The sequence below is a fragment of the Rhinatrema bivittatum genome, chromosome 4 (assembly GCF_901001135.1).
Source record: "Rhinatrema bivittatum chromosome 4, aRhiBiv1.1, whole genome shotgun sequence".
Classification (NCBI taxonomy): Eukaryota; Metazoa; Chordata; class Amphibia; order Gymnophiona; family Rhinatrematidae; genus Rhinatrema; species Rhinatrema bivittatum.
In genome coordinates, this window is record NC_042618.1 from 434,524,057 (window position 1) to 434,533,647 (window position 9,591).

The window sequence follows — 9,591 nt, forward strand, 5'->3', positions numbered from 1 at the left end:
TCCATCTCACTGAAAATATCTCACTACCAATTCAAGGTTCTTCTTTTTCGGCAGACCCAGGAGTCTTCAGAATATTCCAAGCAGTAGTAGCCGCACATCGTCATCAAGGGATGTGCGTCTTTCCTTACCTGGACAACTGGCTGGTAATAGGACCTTCTTAAGTAGAGGCATTGGACTTCTTGCAGAAGACGATCCACCTTATCCTCATTGCCCTAGCTTGACCCAGACATGTGTGGTTCTCCTATCTTGTCAAGTTGTCAGTCCATCTGCTGATCCCTCTGGGAATCAATCCAGCTGTACTAAGAAGAAGGTCATCCGTGTCATCCAAACCTCTACTCCCTCAACTTAACAGCATGGATATTGAGCTCTAGATAATCTCCTTGTTATCACTATCTAAGGAAGTTGAGGACATTATGATTTCGGCCAAACCATCTACCAGAAGAGTGATGTTTCTCATCTTGGTGTCAAGCAGACTCCCTGAACCCATTCATTGAACTCCAAAAGATCTGCTTCAATACCTGTTCACAACCTCATCGGGTCTCAGTACACTGTCAGTCAAAATGCATCTTAGAGCCATTGCTGCTTACCACTCTCAGGTGGATAGAAAACCAATCTTTATTTATCTTCTGATATCAAAATCCATAAAGGGCTTGTAGCATACAAAGCTTCCAGTTGCAAAACCACCTGTGCCATTGGATCTCACAACTGATGAAATCTTCCTATGAGCTGTTAGATTTGGTTTCCTTGAAGTTTCTTATATGGAAAGTGGTATTCCTAGTTGCCATTGCTTTGGCTAGAAGAGTCTGTGAGCTACAAGCATAGATTTCTTACTCTCGGAACCTGCAATTTTTCCAAAATAGGGTAATTCTCTGCACTCATCCTAAGTTTATGCATTTTACTTGAATCAAGTCATTGTTCTGCCTACATTCTTTCCAAGACCTCATGTGCATAAAGGGGAGATCCTCCATTCACAGGATGGTCAAAGTGCCTTAGCCTATTATTTGAAGAGAACTCAATCATATTGTCCAGCTTCTCAGCTCTTTGTCTCTTACAATCCCAACAGACTAGGCATGGCTGTTGCCACATGCATGTTGTCTAATGGGCTAGCAGACTGTATTGCAAATTACTATGATCTTCAGATCACAGACTCTGTCAAGGATCATCAAGTAAGAGCCATGGCTGCCTCAGTGGCTCACCTAAGAGCCATCTCTACTGAAGACATTTGCAAAGCTGCAACTTGATACTCAATCTACACCTTCATGTCCTACTACTGTCTGGACAATCTCTTCAGAAGTGACAGTAACTTTGGGCAAGCAGTTTTTGTGCAGTCTGTTCACCTAGTAGTCCATTCTCTACAGTGGGGTCTGGGTTGCTTATTCAATAAGTACTCTGCCAGGCAACCGTCGACTTAGGACTCCCCATGTCATGGCTAATTCAGCCCTGCTTGTCAACGAAGAAAGCAAGTTTGCTTAACGTAAACAGCAGGATAAATTAGCCATATTTAATATCCATCTGCTTCTCTGGAGAATTAACTACCTAGCTAAAGTTAAGCTCTACAATTGATTGAAGGACTCACAAGGCAGTGTGCTTGCAAGAACTCCTGCACATATTCCGTGGTAAAACTTTATTGAGTTAGAGTGATGGGTCCATTCTGCACTGTTGGATGGTATCACATATGTCATGGATAATCCATCCTGCTGTCTACGGAGAACCCCATTTATGGTAAGCAAACTTGCTATTCCTTTACCTTTTTATTTTCAGCCAAACGTTTCGCTGAGAGTTCAGAGCTCCCATATATATATTCAGCAGAGCCTTGGAACACTCCTAAAGAAGGGAACAACATGTGATAAACACAGAGATTCCTAGAAACATGATAGCAGAAAAAGACCATATGGCCCATCTAGTCTGCCTATTAGCATTATTATTCCCATCATTTCCTTAGAGATCTCCAGTATTTATCCTAGTCTTTCTTGAATTCAGATACTGATTTTCTTTCTACCACCTCCACTGGGAGGCTGTTCCATGCATCCACTACCCTCTGTATAAAGGAAATATTGATTACTCCCGAGTCTACTCCCTTTCACCTTCATCCCATGACCCCCTTGTTCTATAACCTCCTTTCCATTGAAAAAGGCTAGCCTCCTGTACATGAAAACTTTTGAGATATTTAAATGTTTCTATCATATCTCCCTTTTTCTCCAGGGTGTACATGTTTAGATCTTTAAGTCTATCCCCATATGCTTTAGAATGAAGACCACTGACCATTTTATAGCCTCCCTCTGGACCGACTCCATCCTGTTTATATCCTTTTGAAGGTGCAGCCTCCAAAATTGTAGACAGTATTCCAAATGAGGTCTCACCAGGGACCTATACAGAGGCAATATTGCCTCCCTTTTTCATTTAGCTACTATAACAGTGACTAAATGATGGAGATGAAGAAAAGGGAAACTCGTGTTGATTAGGATAATCAGCACTGGGCAACAATAACCCTAAGGACTAAAAAGAAAAAAAAAAAAAAGAATGCTGGGCAGACTGGATGGATCACGTGCGTCTTTTTCTGCCGACATTTATTATATTGCTATAACAGTTCCTAGCAAGCACAAAGTTCCCATGACTTAATACAAAAAGTTATTTTCTCCTCCACCTACTACATTTAAACTTATACAATCACAGAAACAATATCAGCCTAAAATCTTGCAGCTGCTAAGCTGAAGAGCTACTGTGAAAATGAAAGTACAAAGGCAGTATCACCTGCTGAAAGGGACAGCTCCTCTAACTGGTAATATTTAGTAGGAACAGTATTTAACTTCACTTTTTCAGACTCTGCACCAGCCATCACCTAGGACATGAGTGGCCAATCTTTCATGAACCATAAGATAAGGAAAAAGAAGGCAAAGTACCAAACAGCCTTATGTTTTCAAGAGGGGAGAAGGTCTTCATTGATAAGCAGGGGCAGTTTGCCTAATAGGACCCCCCTTCTCATTTATACTAGTATCTCCCTCAATCACCCCAGCCTGTCACATGTCTCTCTCTCAATCTACCATCCTGTTTCCACCAGTCTCTTTCAATCCTACCACCCTGTCCAAATCAGTTTCTTAAAAACCCAAGCTCTCCCAATCCTCTCACTCTGCCCCACCAGTCCACTTTCTTTCTCAATCACGCTACCCTGTCTCCACCAGTACCCCTCTCTCAATCCCCGAATCCTCTCTCCACCAGTACCCCTTTCTCAATCCCTACATCCTGTCTCCACCAATACCCATTCTCTCTCACTTCTCCACTCTGACCCCACCAAAACCCCAAACTCTCCTCCCACCAGTACACATCTTTCTCAATTTCCCCACTCTGTCCCCAGGAGTATGCCTTTCTCTCAGTTCTTCCACCCTTATCCCACCAGTACCCCTCTCTCACTCAATCCTCCCCATCCATCCCCATCAGTATGTCCTCCCTCAATCCTCCCCACATCATCCCCACTAGTATCCCCCTTTTAATCCTCCCCATCCTTTCCCCAACAGAACCCCTCTCAATTCTCCCCATGCTATCCTGTACCCCTCTCAATTCTCCCCAGCCTATACTCACAACACCCTCTCTTAATCCTCCCCACCTGATCCCCACCGGTACCCATTTCTCGATTCTCCCACCCTATCCCCAAACCATTACCCCTCCCTCGATCCTCCCCACAGTCCCCATCAGTACCCCTCCCTTGATCCTCCCCACTCTCCTCACCAGTACCCACTGCCTCTCAATCCACCCCACCCTATCCCTACCAGTACCTCTCTACATCCTCCCCACCCTATCCCGAGTACCCCTCCTTCTCACTCCTCCCCATCCTATCCCCAGCAGTATCCTTCCCTCTAACTCCTCCCCATCCTATTCCTATCAGTACTCCTCTCTATCCTCTCCACCCCCGCAATTCTCCCCACCCTATCCCCAGTAGTACTTCTCTACATCCTCCCCACCCTATCCAGGGTACCCCTCCCTCTCAATCATCCCTATCCTATCCCTACAAGTACTTACTCCTCTCTATCCTCCCCACCCCATCCCCAACAGTACCCCCTCTCTCAATTCTCCCACCATCCCCACCAGTACCTCCTCTCAATCCTCCCCAGATTCCCTCTCAATTCTCTCCATTCTAACCTCACCAGTACCCCTCTCTCAATTCTCCCAAACTTATCCCAACCAGAACCCCTTCCTCTCAATCTTTACCACCCTGTCCCTACCAGTACCTCTCTGCATCTCCCCACCCTATCCCGAGTACCCCTTCCTCTTAATCTTCCCCACTAGTTTCCCCTTCTCTCAATCCACTCCATCCTATCCCAAACTCCTCTCAATTCTTCCCATTCTATCCTCACCAGTACCCTCTCAATACTCCCCACTTTATCCTCACCAATACCCCCTCTCTAAATTATCCCCACCTAATCCCCACTAGTACCCTCCCTTTATCCTCCCCACCCTATTCCTACCATTATCTCTCTACATCATCCCCACCCCGAGAACCCCTCCTTCTCAATTCTCCCCATCCTAGCCATACCAGTACTCCTCCATCTTAATCCTCTCCACCCAATCCCTACCAGTACCCACCTCTCTCAATCCTCCCCACCATATCCTTACCAGTACCCCTGTTAATCCTCCCCACCAGTACCCATTTCTCGATTCTCCCACCCTATCCCCCCACCATTACCTCTCCCTCGATCCTCCCCACAGTCCCCATCAGTACCCCTCCTTTGATCCTCCCCACTGTCCCCATCAGTACCACTGCCTCTCAATCCACCCCACCCTATCATGACCAGTACCCTCCCTCTCAATCCTCCCCATCCTATTCCTACCAGTACTCCTCTCTTTCCATCCTCCCCACCACTCTCTGAATCCTCCCCACCCGATTCCCACCAGTATCCCCTTCTCTCAATCCTCCCTAACCTATCCTCAAAAGAACCCTTTTCAGTTCTCCCCAATCTATTCTCACCATTACCACTCTTTCAATTCTCCCCAATCTATCTCCACTAGTACCTCTCTACATGATCCCCACCATATCCCAAGTACCCCTCCCTCTCAATCTTCCCCATCCTATTGCTACCAGTACTCCTCTCTCTTCATTCTCCCCACTAGTATCATAAGAACATAAGAAATTGCCATGCTGGGTCAGACCAAGGGTCCATCAAGCCCAGCATCCTGTTTCCAACAGATGCCAAACCAGGCCACAAGAACCTGGCAATTACCCAAACACTAAGAAGATCCCATGCCACTGATGCAAGTAATATCAGTGGCTATTCCCTAAGTAAATTTGATTAATAGCTGTATATGGACTTCTCCAAGAACTTATCCAAACCTTTTTTGAACCCAGCTACACTAACTGCACTAACCACATCCTCTGGCAACAAATTCCAGAGCTTTATTGTGCGTTGAGTGAAAAAGAATTTTCTCTGATTTGTCTTAAATGTGCTACTTGCTAACTTCATGGAATGCCCCCTAGTCCTTCTATTATTCGAAAGTGTAAATAACCGATTCACATCTACTCGTTCCAGACCTCTCATGATCTTAAAGACCTCTATCTTATCCCCCCTCAGCCGTCTCTTCTCCAAGCTGAACAGCTCTAACCTCTTCAGCCTTTCCTCATTGGGGAGCTGTTCCATCCCCTTTATCATTTTGGATGCCCTTCTCTGTACCTTCTCCAACGCAACTATATCTTTTTTGAGATGCGGTGACCAGAATTGTACACAGTATTCCAGGTGTGGTCTCACCATGGAGCGATATAGAGGCATTATGACATTTTCCGTTTTATTATCCATTCCCTTCCTCATAATTCCTAACATTCTGTTTGCTTTTTTGACTGCTGCAGCACATTGAGCCGACAATTTTAAAGTATTATCCATTATGATGCCTAGATCTTTTTCCTGGGTGGTAGTTCCTAATATGGAATCTAACATCGTGTAACTACAGCAAGGGTTATTTTTCCCTATATGCAACACCTTGCACTTGTCCACATTAAATTTCATCTGCCATGTGGATGCCCAATCTTCCAGTTTTGCAAGGTCCTCCTGTAATGTATCACAACCCCCTCTTCCCCCATCCTATCCCAAACAGAACCCCTTTCAATTCTCCCCATTCTATCCTCATCAGAATCCTCTCATTCTCCCCATTCTATCCTTATCAGTAACCTCTCAATTCTCATCTTCACAGTATTCCTCTCTATATACTCCCCACCCTATCCAAACCAGTACCTCTCTACATCCTCCCCACCCTATCCTGAGTAGCCTCTTTCTCAATCCTCCCCAGTATCCCTCCTCTCAGTCCTCCCTATCCTATCCAAACCAGTAACCCCTCCCTCTGAATCCTCCCCATCCTATTCCTATCAGTACTCCTCTCTATCCTCCCCACTCCATCCGTATCTCCCTCAATCTCCAACAGAACCCCTCTCAATTCTCGCACCCTATCCCCACAAGTACCTCCCCCTCTCAATCCTACCCATCATATTCCTACCAGTATCCCTCTTTCAATCCTACCCATCTTATTCCTACCAGTATGCCCCTCAATCCTCCCCACCCCACCTCATATCCCCCTCAGTCCTCCCAACCCCATCCCCACCTCGTATTCCCCACTCAGTCCTCCCCACCTCATAATTCCTGTCCTCCCACAAGTACCCCTCATTCTCAATCCTTCCCACACTATACCCACCTGAACCCCTCACTCTCAATCCTCCCCACACATCTGACCCCTCTCACTCTCTCAATCCTCCCCACACTATACCCACTTCTACCCTTCTCTCTCAATCCTCCCCACACTATTCCCACCTGTACCCCTCACTCTCTCAATCCTCCCCACACTATTCCCACGTGTACCCCTTACTCTCTCAATCCTCCCCACACTATTCCCACCTGTACCCCTCACTCTCAATCCTCCCCACACTATTCCCACCTGTACCCCTCACTCTCTCAATCCTCCCCACACTATTCCCACCTGTACCCCTCACTCTCTCAATCCTCCCTACACTCACCTGTACCCCTCACTCTCTCAATCCTCCCCACTATACCCCTCACTCCTCCCCACACTATTCCCACCTGTACTCCCTCACTCTCTTAATCCTCCCCACACTATTCCCACAGTACCCCTCTCAATCCTCCCCACAACATTCCTATCAGTAGCCCTCTCAATCCTCCCACCATTCCCACCAGTACCCCTCTATCACAATCCTCCTCACTATCTCCACCATTATCCATCTCTCAATCCTTCCACCCTATCTGCACCAGTATTCCTCTCAGTCCTCCCCACCCTATCCCTATCGGTAGACCTCTCTCAATCCACCCCCCCCCCCCGATCAAGAGACCAACCTCTCAATCCTCCCATCTCCATCAGCAGCCATCTCTCTCAAACCCCCTTTCTATCCCCATCAGTACCCCTCTCAATCCCCCATCCTATCCAACCCAGTCCTCCTGTATTAATCCCCTCACTCTGTTCCATCCAGTCTCTCTGTAGCTACACAATGTTAGATTCCATATTAGAAGATACTACCCATGAAAAAAGATCTGGGTGTTATCGTGAATAATACTTTGAAATCCTTGGCTCAGTATGCAGTGGTCAAGAAAGCAAACTGTGTTAGGAATTATTAGGAAAGGCATGGAGAATGGCATAATACCTCTGTATCACTCCATGGCGTGTTGCACCTGTGAGTGATTCTGGTCACACCTCAAAAAAGGTTAAGTGGGCCCTTGAGTTACAACCGGCTTGACTTACAAACAACTTGGGTTACGACCAAGTTGTCCAATTTTGAGTTACGACCAAATTTCGAGTTATGACCCATGCCGCGTGTTGGGTTTTTTTCGCGGATTGGTTGTAATTAGTCCTTTGTTACTGCCTATAGCATTTTTTTGGTCTTGTAAGGCGGAACTTCTCCAGAGATTGGCTAGCTGGTGTTGCTGCTGCTACCAATGGGACCTGTCCATCTCAGGCGCACGTACAGACCTGGCCCGGCACTGCAGCAAGCAACAGCATCGGGGGACAGCACTCAGCTGGCAAGGTATAGTAGATGTGCTCAGAAGTGGTGGGGAGGGGGAATGAGTGTCTGGGGGGCCAGAGATGTGCTCAGAAGTGGTGGGGAGGGGGAAATGAGTGTCTGGGGTTGGTGGGGTTTTTTTGTTGTACACATTTCTTATTTTTTCTTATTTCTTCTCCCTGCAGAACATCACTTTTGTCATAGAAGTTTTCAAAATGGCCCCAAAAAGGAAGGAAGACAAGATACATGAACTCCGGTATATAAAAGCCTTTAAATAAATAAATAAAATAAAGAAAGAAAGCAATCACAATTGAAAAGAAGAAGGAAATTGTGCAGAAATTTGAGAATGGCGTTCGTGTGACCGATCTCGCTACTATATACAGCATGTCAAAATTCACCATTTCGACAATCTTACAAAGAAAAGATTTGTACAAGGAAGTTATTGTGGTTAGAGGTGTCACTCAAACTAGTAAGTCACGATCAACAGCGATAGATCATTGCATTCACTTGCATTAAGATAATGTCATGTCATACTTACAGAACAGTGTTGAAAAGACAGAAACAGACAACCTTAGACCAGTTTTTAATTGCGAAAAGGTTGAGACCAAGTGAGCCAGAAGCAGGCCTAGTGGGCTACAGACTCCCCCAAGGAGAGAAAGGCCACCAGAGAGCCAGATTCCAGATGTTCTTAGGGAATGGGACTCTCCTTCCGAACAATAACCACCTTCCATTTCGTCCTCCTCCCCCCCCCCCCCCTCCAAACCAAAGATGTCAACTTTTAAATAAATAAATAGATAAAAAATAAACTTGAATTGTTGTTTCTGGTAGGCTAAGCACATTTTATAACTTTTTGGTGAGTACACTAGGGAATTATTGGTGTTTCTGGTAATTACAGACATTATACAACCATTTTTATTATAGAAATGGTTAGGTAAGGGGTGCTTTTGGGAGGTTTGGAACGCATTATGGGTATTTCCATTGTTTCCTATGGAAAAAATAGTCTTGACTTACAACCAACTTGAGTTACAACTAGCCCTCTGGAACCAATTGAGTTCGTAAGTCAAGGGTCCACTATATAGCTGAACTGGAAAAGTAACAGAGTAGGGTGACCAAATGATAAAGGGTATGGAGCAGCTCTCCTATGAGGAAAGGCTAAAGGGGGCTGTTCAGCTTGAAGAGATGGCTGAGGGGGGGATATAATAGAGGTCTATAAAATCATGAGTGAAATAAAACAGGTACATGTGAATCGGTTATTTACTCTTTTAAAAAATACAAAAACTAAGGGTCACTCCATGAAGTTAGTAAGTAGCGCATTTACAACTAATTGTAGAAAAATCTTTTTCACTCAATACACAAGCTCTGGAACTCATTGTTGGAAGATCTAGTAAAAAACAGCTAGCAAAGATGGGTGTAAAAAAGATTTGGACAAGTTATTGGAGAAGAAATCAAACTGTTATTAACATGATAGGCTTGGAAAAAGCCACTACTTATTCCTGGGTGTTAGCAGCATAGGATCTAACTTCTGTTTGCGATCCTGCCAGGTACTTGTGACCTGGATTGGCCATTGTTGGAAACAGGATACCAAGCTTGATGGACCCTTGGTCTGA

The 9,591-nt window shown here is 45.4% G+C and overlaps 1 protein-coding gene across 2 annotated transcripts in view; it reads right to left on the minus strand.

Moving 5' to 3' along the window:
• NFYB (nuclear transcription factor Y subunit beta) overlaps window positions 1-9,591 on the minus strand; it is a 99,028-nt gene that overhangs the window by 85,191 nt on the left and 4,246 nt on the right. The window contains exon 2 of one of the 2 annotated variants that reach the window (XM_029601514.1): window positions 1,748-1,824. The exons of the other annotated variant lie outside the window; for it this stretch is intronic. The gene's annotated coding sequence lies outside the window, so the exon portion shown is untranslated. The remainder of the gene's footprint in view (window positions 1-1,747; window positions 1,825-9,591) is intronic. 2 annotated transcript variants of the gene reach the window in all.